Consider the following 10,512-nt stretch of genomic DNA (forward strand, 5'->3'; position numbering starts at 1 on the left):
CGTCTTGTCATGAAGTAGAGAGATCTACCACCTTAATGGTTGGAGCATGCATATTGTTAGAGAAGAACATTGGGCCGCTAACTAAAGCCATGATTCATGGTGGAAGTTTCAGTTTTGGACATATATCCTCAATCTCATATGAGAATAATAATTGTTGCCACATGCTTATGCATTAAAGAGGAGTCCATTATCTGTTGTCCATGTTGTCCCGGTATGGATGTCTAAGTTGAGAATAATCCAAAGCGAGAAATCCAAAATGCGAGCTTTCTCCTTAGACCTTTGTACAGGCGGCATGGAGGTACCCCATTGTGACACTTGGTTAAAACATGTGTATTGCAATGATCAGGTAGTCCAAGCTAATTAGGACAAGGTGCGGGCACTATTAGTATACTATGCATGAGGCTTGCAACTTGTAAGATATAATTTACATAACTCATATGCTTTATTACTACCAGTTGACAAAATTGTTTCATGTTTTCAAAATAAAAGCTCTAGCACAAATATAGCAATCGATGCTTTCCTCTTTGAAGGACCATTCTTTTTACTTTTATGTTGAGTCAGTTCACCTATCTCTCTCCACCTCAAGAAGCAAACACTTGTGTGAGCTGTGCATTGATTCCTACATACTTGCATATTGCACTTGTTATATTACTCTATGTTGACAATTATCCATGAGATATACATGTTACAAGTTGAAAGCAACCTACTGAAACTTAATCTTCCTTTGTGTTGCTTCAATACCTTTACTTTGATTTATTGCTTTATGAGTTAACTCTTATGCAAGACTTATTGATGCTTGTCTTGAAGTACTATTCATGAAAAGTCTTTGCTTTATGATTCACTTGTTTACTCATGTCATTACCATTGTTTTGATCGCTGCATTCATTACATATGTTTACAAATAGTATGATCAAGGTTATGATGGCATGTCACTTCAGAAATTATCTTTGTTATCGTTTTACCTGCTCGGGACGAGCAGAACTAAACTTGGGGATGCTGATACGTCTCCGACGTATCGATAATTTCTTATGTTCCATGCCACATTATTGATGATATCTACATGTTTTATGCACACTTTATGTCATATTCGTGCATTTTACGGAACTAACCTATTAACAAGATGCCGAAGAGCCGATTCTTTGTTTCTAGCTGTTTTTGGTTTCAGAAATCCTAGTAACGAAATATTCTCGGAATTGGACGAAATCAAAGCCCAGGGTCCTATTTTGCCACGAAGCTTCCGGAAGACCGAAGAGGAGTCGAAGTGGGGCCACGAGCGCCGCCACCATAGGGCGGCGCGGCCCAGGCCCTGGCCGCGCCGACCTATGGTGTGGGGCCCTCGTGTGGCCCCCGCGTTGCCCTTCCGCCTACTTAAAGCCTCCGTCGCGAAACCCCCGGTACGAGAGCCACGATACGGAAAACCTTCCGAGACGCCGCCGCCGCCAATCCCATCTCGGGGATTACTGGAGATCTCCTCCGGCACCCTGCCGGAGAGGGGATTCATCTCCCGGAGGACTCTTCACCGCCATGGTCGCCTCCGGAGTGATGAGTGAGTAGTTCACCCCTGGACTATGGGTCCATAACGGTAGCTAGATGGTTGTCTTCTCCTCATTGTGCTTCATTGTTGGATCTTGTGAGCTGCCTAACATGATCAAGATCATCTATACGTAATGCTATATGTTGTGTTTGTCGGGATCCGATGGATAGAGAATACCATGTTATGTTAATTATCAAGTTATTACCTATGTGTTGTTTATGATCTTGCATGCTCTCCGTTATTAGTAGAGGCTCTGGCCAAGTTTTTGCTCTTAACTCCAAGAGGAGTATTTATGCTCGATAGTGGGTTCATGCCTGCATTGATACATGGGGCAGTGACGAGAAAGTTCTAAGGTTGTGTTGTGTTGTTGCCACTAGGGATAAAACATTGATGCTATGTCTAAGGATGTAATTGTTGGTCATTACGCACCATACTTAATGCAGTGTACATTTACTTGGCTTAATGGCGGAAGGGTTCGGATGATAACACGAAGGTGGACTTTTAGGCATAGATGCGAATTTGGATGGCGGTCTATGTACTTTATTAAGTAATGCTTAATTAAATCTCACTATACTTATCATGACATGTATGTGCATTGTTATGCCCTCTGTTGTCAATTGCTGGCGCTAATTTGTTCACCCAACATGCTTTTATCTTATGGGAGAGACACCTCTAGTGAACTGTGGAGCCCGGTCCATTCTTTTATGCGAAATACAAATCTCTTTGCAATACTTGTTCTTCTTGTTCTCTTGCAAACAATCATCTTCACTATCGGTTAATCTTTATTACGGCAAGCGTGAGATTGACAATCTCCTTTGTTTCGTTGGGGCAAAGTGCTGGTTGTGTTGTGCGGGTTCCACGTGGCGCCGAGTCTCACGGTGTTGCGCCGCACTACATCCACGCCGCCATCAGCCTTCAACGTGCTTCTTGGCTCCTCTGGTTCGATAAACCTTGGTTTCTTTAGAGGAAAACTTCTTTGCTTGTGCGCATCATACCTTCCTCTTGGGGTTCCCAACGAACGTGTGAGTTACACGCCATCACCGCCCTGCTCGGCGCTCGGCCCCGCCATGGCTGTCTCCTGCGGCCCTGCCCCTCGAGCCACTCGCGTTGCCCCCTCGCGGATCTAGCCCGTGTTGGCCCTGGCCAAGCTCGCCCGCGCCGCCCTCTAGGAGCTCGGCTGCGGCCGCCGGTGGGGCTCCACACATCGGCGTCGACCTTGTCCGCACTCGCACGCCTGTCCACCCACCGATGCTAGGGCGGCAGGGCTTCCTCCGCCATTAATTTCTCGCCGGAGCCCTAGCGGTGGCGCAGCAATCATTCGACGACGCACACACAGGGAGAGGGCCGCGCCAGGGGCCAGTGTAGAATTGCATGCTCTAACCAATGCAACCAAAAGACCGATCTGATGGAAGAGATTAGGCAATGCATTTATACTTCAACACTCCCCCTCACGTGTGGCTCCCTCGAAACTAAACGTGGACCGAAAGTGGGCTGCAATATTTTATTTATATTGCGCAGTTGTCTATCAGAACTTTTCTTGTAGTGAGGATTCAGGAGAGAAGGCAAGCTGTTGAGATACATATCCTTGTATATCCGGATGTGTATCTTCTGTAGTTATGTATAGCGATACATATCTTTGTATTGATTATTGGGCCCGCCTCCTTCCTTGTATAGTCGAGGACGTGGCCTATATATGTAACGCTATATGCACCCAATCAATACATTGTGAGTTGCATCCCTTTCTACATGGTATCAAACACCTACCGTTCCTAACCTAGCCGCCGCGCCCCTCTCTCCTCGCGCGCCGCCCCACCCTCCAACCCTAGCGCCGCCGCCCTTGTGCCGCCGCCGCGTGTGCCCTCCTCACGCCGCGCCGCCGACGCACCTGCAGCTGCCGCCGCGCCTCCCTCCCCAACCCCGCGCCGTCGCCATCCCCCGCGCGCGCGTCATCATGCCGTCGGTCTCCAACGGCAGCAACCCCTTCGCCTACAACCCATGGACGGGGCTCATCCACGCCTACAACAAGCCGGTGCCGCGCCCGCCGACTCACCAGGCGCACTTCACCGCGACACCGCCCTACGCCCCGGCCTTCACCGCCACGCCGCCATCCTACGCCCTGGCCTACCACGTCGCGCCCGCACCTGGCTCTTATGATGGTGGCGGCAACTGGTTTATGGACACGGGCGCCTCGTCTCACATGGCCGCTCACCCGGGTAACCTTTACCATTCCTTTCCCACTTCCACCGAGTCTAGCATCATTGTCGGTAACGGCGCCGGTCTTCCTATTTCTCACATTGGTTCTGCTAATTTTCCATCTACTTCTAAACCAATGTCTCTCAATAATGTCCTTGTGTCTCCCCGCCTTATTCGAATTTAGTCTCTATTAAAACTCTTTCTCGTGACAACTCCGTGATCGTTGAATTTGACGCTTTTGGTTTTTCTCGTTAAGGACGCCCGCACCCGGATGGTCCTCCATCGATGTGAGAGCCCCGGCGATTTGTATCCGGTGATGTCGCCTTCCACCCTCGGCGCCGCACCTCGTGCTCTCTCCGCAGGCGTTGATCTTTGGCATGCTCGTCTTGGACATCCCAGTGCCAACACGCTTCACCAAATAATGAGGGGTTTTTCGTTTTCATCTACTAAACAGTCTTCACATAGTTGTGAAGCGTGTCGTCTTGGTAAACACGTTCGTCTTTCTTTTATTCTGTCTTCCACTGTTGCGTCTTTTCCTTTTGAGTTAATTCATAGTGATGTATGGACCTCTCCAATCCCGAGTAATTCTGGTCTTCTTTATTACCTAGTTATTCTTGATGATTTTTCTCATTTTGTGTGGACGTTTCCCCTCCGTAAAAAGTCCGATGTCGCCACCACTCTCACAGCCTTCTACGCCTATGTTTCCACCCAGTTCGGTCGCCCCATCAAGGCCCTACAAACTGACAACGGAAAAGAGTTTGACAATGTCGCCGTCCGCACCCTACTCTCCTCTCACGGCACTATTTTCCGTCTAACCTGTCCATACACGTCCCAACAGAACGGCCGCGCCGAGCGTATCCTCCGCACCCTCAACGACTGTGTCCGCACACTCCTATTCCATAGCCATGTTCCCCCCACCTTTTGGCCTGACGCATTAGCCACCGCCACCCTCCTTGTCAACCTTCGTCCGTGTCGTTCCCGCTGGAACTATGCACCTCATCACCTCCTTTACGGTTCCCCTCCATCCTACGACGGTCTTCGGATTTTCGGTTGTCGTTGTTATCCTAGTATCGCCGCCACCACTCCTCATAAACTCGCCCCTCGTTCCGTTCCGTGTGTTTTCCTCGGTTACCCGGCTAACACCAAAGGCTACCGCTGCTATGATCCGGTTTCTCACCATGTCATCACCTCCCGGCACGTGTACTTTGATGAGCATTGCTTTCCTTTTGCGCAGAGACAGGTGGTCGCCACTCCTCCTTCGACTAGTGATGGTCCCCGGCGTCGACCCCCTGCAGGTCCGCCGGCTGCAGTACCTGATGCGTGTAGTTGACACGTCCGTTGGGAACCCCAAGAGGAAGGTGTGATGCGCACAGCGGCAAGTTTCCCTCAGTAAGAAACAAAGGTTTAATCGAACCAGTAGGAGTCAAGAAGCACGTTGAAGGTTGATGGCGGCGGGATGTAGTGCGGCGCAACACCAAAGATTCCGGCGCCAACGTGGAACCTGCACAACACAACCAAAATACTTTGCCCCAACGAAACAGTGAGGTTGTCAATCTCACCGGCTTGCTGTAACAAAGGATTAACCGTATTGTGTGGAAGATGATTGTTTGCAGAAAACAGTAAAGAACAATTACAGTAGATTGTATTTCAGATGTAAAGAATAGGACCGGGGTCCACAGTTCACTAGAGGTGTCTCTCCCATAAGATAAAAGCATGTTGGGTGAACAAATTACAGTCGGGCAATTGACAAATAAAGAGGGCATAACAATGCACATACATGACATGATAAATATAGTGAGATTTAATTGGGCATTACGACAAAGTACATAGACCGCTATCCAGCATGCATCTATGCCTAAAAAGTCCACCTTCAGGTTATCATCCGAACCCCTTCAAGTATTAAGTTGCAAAACAACAGACAATTTCATTAAGTATGGTGCGTAATGTAATCAATAACTACATCCTTAGACATAGCATCAATGTTTTGTCCCTAGTGGCAACAGCACATCCACAACCTTAGAACCTTCTGGCACTGTCCCAGATTCAATGGAGGCATGAACCCACTATCGAGCATAAATACTCCCTCATGGAGTTAAGAGCAAAAACTTGGCCAGAGCCTCTACTAATAACGGAGAGCATGCAAGATCATAAACAACACATAGGTAATAACTTGATAATTAACATGACATAGTATTCTCTATCCATCGGATCCCGACAAACACAACATATAGTATTACGAGATAGATGATCTTGATCATGTTAGGCAGCTCACAAGATCCAACAATGAAGCACAATGAGGAGAAGACAACCATCTAGCTACTGCTATGCACCCATAGTCCAGGGGTGAACTACTCACTCATCACTCCGGAGGCGACCATGGCGGTGAAGAGTCCTCCGGGAGATGAATCCCCTCTCCGGCAGGGTGCCGGAGGAGATCTCCAGAATCCCCCGAGATGGGATTGGCGGCGGCGGCGTCTCCGTAAGGTTTTCCGTATCGTGGCTCTCGGTACTGGGGGTTTCGCGATGGAGGCTATTTGTAGGCGGAAGGCAGGTAAAGAGGCGGCACGAGGGGCCCACACCATAGGTCGGCACGGCCAGGGCCAGGGCCGCGCCGCCCTGGTGTTACGCCACCTCGTGGCCCCACTTCGACTCTCCTTCGGTCTTCTGGAAGCTTCGTGGCAAAATAGGACCCTGGGCGTTGATTTCGTCCAATTCCGAGAATATTTCGTTACTAGGATTTCCGAAACCAAAAACAGCAGAAAACAGCAACTAGCTCTTCGGCATCTTGTTAATAGGTTAGTTCCAGAAAATGTACGAATATGACATAAAGTGTGCATAAAACATGTAGATATATCATCAATAATGTGGCATGGAACATAAGAAATTATCGATACGTCGGAGACGTATCAGCATCCCCAAGCTTAGTTCCGCTCGTCCCGAGCGAGTAAAACGATAACAAAGATAATTTCTGAAGTGACATGCCATCATAACCTTGATCATACTATTTGTAAACATATGTAATGAATGTAGCGATCAAAACAATGGTAATGACATGAGTAAACAAGTGAATCATAAAGCAAAGACTTTTCATGAATAGTACTTCAAGACAAGCATCAATAAGTCTTGCATAAGAGTTCACTCATAAAGCAATAAATCAAAGTAAAGGTATTGAAGCAACACAAAGGAAGATTAAGTTTCAGCGGTTGCTTTCAACTTGTAACATGTATATCTCATGGATAATTGTCAACATAGAGTAATATAATAAGTGTAATATGCAAGTATGTAAGAATCAATGCACAGTTCACACAAGTGTTTGCTTCTTGAGGTGGAGAGAAATAGGTGAACTGACTCAACATAAAAGTAAAAAGAATGGTCCTTCAAAGAGGAAAGCATCGATTGCTATATTTGTGCTAGAGCTTTTATTTTGAAAACATGAAACAATTTTGTCAACGGTAGTAATAAAGCATATGAGTTATGTAAATTATATCTTACAAGTTGCAAGCCTCATGCATAGTATACTAATAGTGCCCGCACCTTGTCCTAATTAGCTTGGACTACCGGATCATTGCAATACACATGTTTTAACCAAGTGTCACAATGGGGTACCTCCATGCCGCCTGTACAAAGGTCTAAGGAGAAAGCTCGCATTTCGGATTTCTCGCTTTTGATTATTCTCAACTTAGACATCCATACCGGGACAACATGGACAACGAGATAATGGACTCCTCTTTAATGCATAAGCATGTGGCAACAATTATTATTCTCATATGAGATTGAGGATATATGTCCAAAACTGAAACTTCCACCATGGATCATGGCTTTAGTTAGAGGCCCAATGTTCTTCTCTAACAATATGTATGCTCCAACCATTAAGGTGGTAGATCTCTCTTACTTCAGACAAGTCGGACATGCATAGAAACTCACATGATATTCAACAAAGAATAGTTGATGGCATCCCCAGAAACATGGTTATCGCACAACAAGCAACTTAATAAGAGATAAAGTGCATAAGTACATATTCAATACCACAATAGTTTTTAAGCTATTTGTCCCATGAGCTATATATTGCAAAGGCGAATGATGGAGTTTTAAAGGTAGCACTCAAGCAATTTACTTTGGAATGGCGGAGAAATACCATGTAGTAGGTAGGTATGGTGGACACAAATGGCATAGTGGTTGGCTCAAGGATTTTGGATGCATGAGAAGTATTCCCTCTCGATACAAGGTTTAGGCTAGCAAGGTTATTTGAAACAAACACAAGGATAAACGGTGCAGCAAAACTCACATAAAAGACATATTGTAAACATTATAAGACTCTACACCGTCTTCCTTGTTGTTCAAAACTCAATACTAGAAATTATCTAGACTTTAGAGAAACCAAATATGCAAACCAAATTAGCAAGCTCTAAGTGTTTCTTCATTAATGGGTGCAAAGTATATGATGCAAGAGCTTAAACATGAGCACAACAATTGCCAAGTATCAAATTATTCAAGACATTTTATCAATTACCACATGTAGCATTTCCCAATTCCAACCATATAACAATTTAACGAAGAAGAAACTTCGCCATGAATATTATGAGTAAAGCCTAAGGACATACTTGTCCATATGCAACAGCGGAGCGTGTCTCTCTCCCACACAGTGAATGCTAGGATCCATTTTATTCAAACAAAAACAAAAACAAACCGACGCTCCAAGCAAAGCACATAAGATGTGACGGAATAAAAATATAGTTTCAGGGGAGGAACCTGATAATGTTGTCGATGAAGAAGGGGATGCCTTGGGCATCCCCAAGCTTAGACGCTTGAGTCTTCTTAGAATATGCAGGGGTGAACCACGGGGCATCCCCAAGCTTAGAGCTTTCACTCTCCTTAATCATATTGCATCATACTCCTCTCTTGATCCTTGAAAACTTCCTCCACACCAAACTCGAAACAACTTATTAGAGGGTTAGTGTACAATAAAAATTAACATGTTCAGAGGTGACACAATCATTCTTAACACTTCTGGACATTGCATAAAGCTACCTGGACATTAATGGATCAAAGAAATTCATCCAACATAGCAAAAGAGGCAATGCGAAATAAAAGGCAGAATCTGTCAAAACAGAACAGTCCGTAAAGATGGATTTTATTGAGGCACCATACTTGCTCAAATGAAAATTCCCAAATCGAATGAAAGTTGCGTACATATCTGAGGATCACTCACGTAAATTGGCATAATTTTCTGAGTTACCTACAGAGAATTAGACCCAGATTCATGACAGCAAAGAAATCATGTTTACATGCAGTAATCCAAATCTAGTATTCACTTTACTATCAAAGACTTTACTTGGCACAAAAAAACATAAAACTAAGATAAGGAGAGTTTGCTACAGTAGTAAACAACTTCCAAGACTCAAATATAAAACAAAGTGCTGTAGTAAAAACATGGGTTGTCTCCCATAAGCGCTTTTCTTTAACGACTTTCAGCTAGGCGCAGAAAGTGTAAATCAAGTATTATCAAAAAGTGATGCATCTTCAGCGGGGTTTGGAGTTTTCTCAACCATGCATAGTATATTAGATACATAAGTTTCAGCGGCTCCCTTTTCATTAGTCTTGGGCTTGCTACTCTCATCAAACAAATTTTCGGAACAAGCCAAGCATAGTTATTTTCTAACGCTCCATTCATCGCTAGGAGCTTACATGGTATTGGTGCTTTGATCTCCCCACCATCATTAATATTATTAGTGTACCTTACTCTCTCCATGTCCATCTTTTCAAGGATACTAACAAAATTGGTATAAGAACCAAGCATCTTATATTTAATAAAGACCTTTCTAGCCTCTCTTGCTATACCACCAAATTCTCTAAGAAGGGTTTCTAAAACAAAATCTTTCTTTTCCCCTTCTTCCATATCACCGAGTGTAAGAAACATGTGTTGGATTATAGGATTGAGATTAACAAATTTAGTTTCCAACATGCGAACTAAAGCAGCAAGCAGCAATTTCATAATTAGGAGCAAGTTCTACCAAGTGTCTATCTTCAAAATCTTCAACGGTACTAACATGATTGAAAAATTCTTCTATATTATTTCTCCCAACTATGGACCCACGTCCTACCGGTATGTCTTTTGTGGTAAAATTAAAGGGAAACATGATGAATTAAGTAAAGTAAATGCAAGTAACTAATTTTTTTGTGTTTTTGATATAGAGTGCAAGACAGTAAATAAAGTAAAGCTAGCAACTAATTTTTTTTGTGTTTTGATATAATGCAGCAAACAAATAAGTAAATAAAATAAAGCAAGACAAAAACAAAGTAAAGAGATTGGATTGTGGAGACTCCCCTTGCAGCGTGTCTTGATCTCCCCGGCAACGGCGCCAGAAATTTGCTTGATGCGTGTAGTTGACACGTCCGTTGGGAACCCCAAGAGGAAGGTGTGATGCGTACAGCGGAAAGTTTCCCTCGCAAGAAACCAAGGTTTAATCGAACCAGGAGGAGTCAAGAAGCACGTTGAAGGTTGATGGCGGCGGGATGTAGTGCGGCGCAACACCGAAGATTCCGGCGCCAACGTGGAACCCGCACAACACAACAAAAATACTTTGCCCCAACGAAACATGTGAGGTTGTCAATCTCACCGGCTTGCTGTAACAAAAGATTAACCGTATTGTGTGGAAGATGATTGTTTGCGGAAAACGAGTAAAGAACAATTACGATGAGATTGTATTTCAGATGTAAAGAATAGGACCGGGGTCCACAGTTCACTAGAGGTGTCTCTCCCATAAGATAAAAGCATGTTGGGTGAA

This window comes from Lolium rigidum, chromosome 1 (genome assembly GCF_022539505.1).
Source record: "Lolium rigidum isolate FL_2022 chromosome 1, APGP_CSIRO_Lrig_0.1, whole genome shotgun sequence".
NCBI classification, from domain to species: Eukaryota; Viridiplantae; Streptophyta; class Magnoliopsida; order Poales; family Poaceae; genus Lolium; species Lolium rigidum.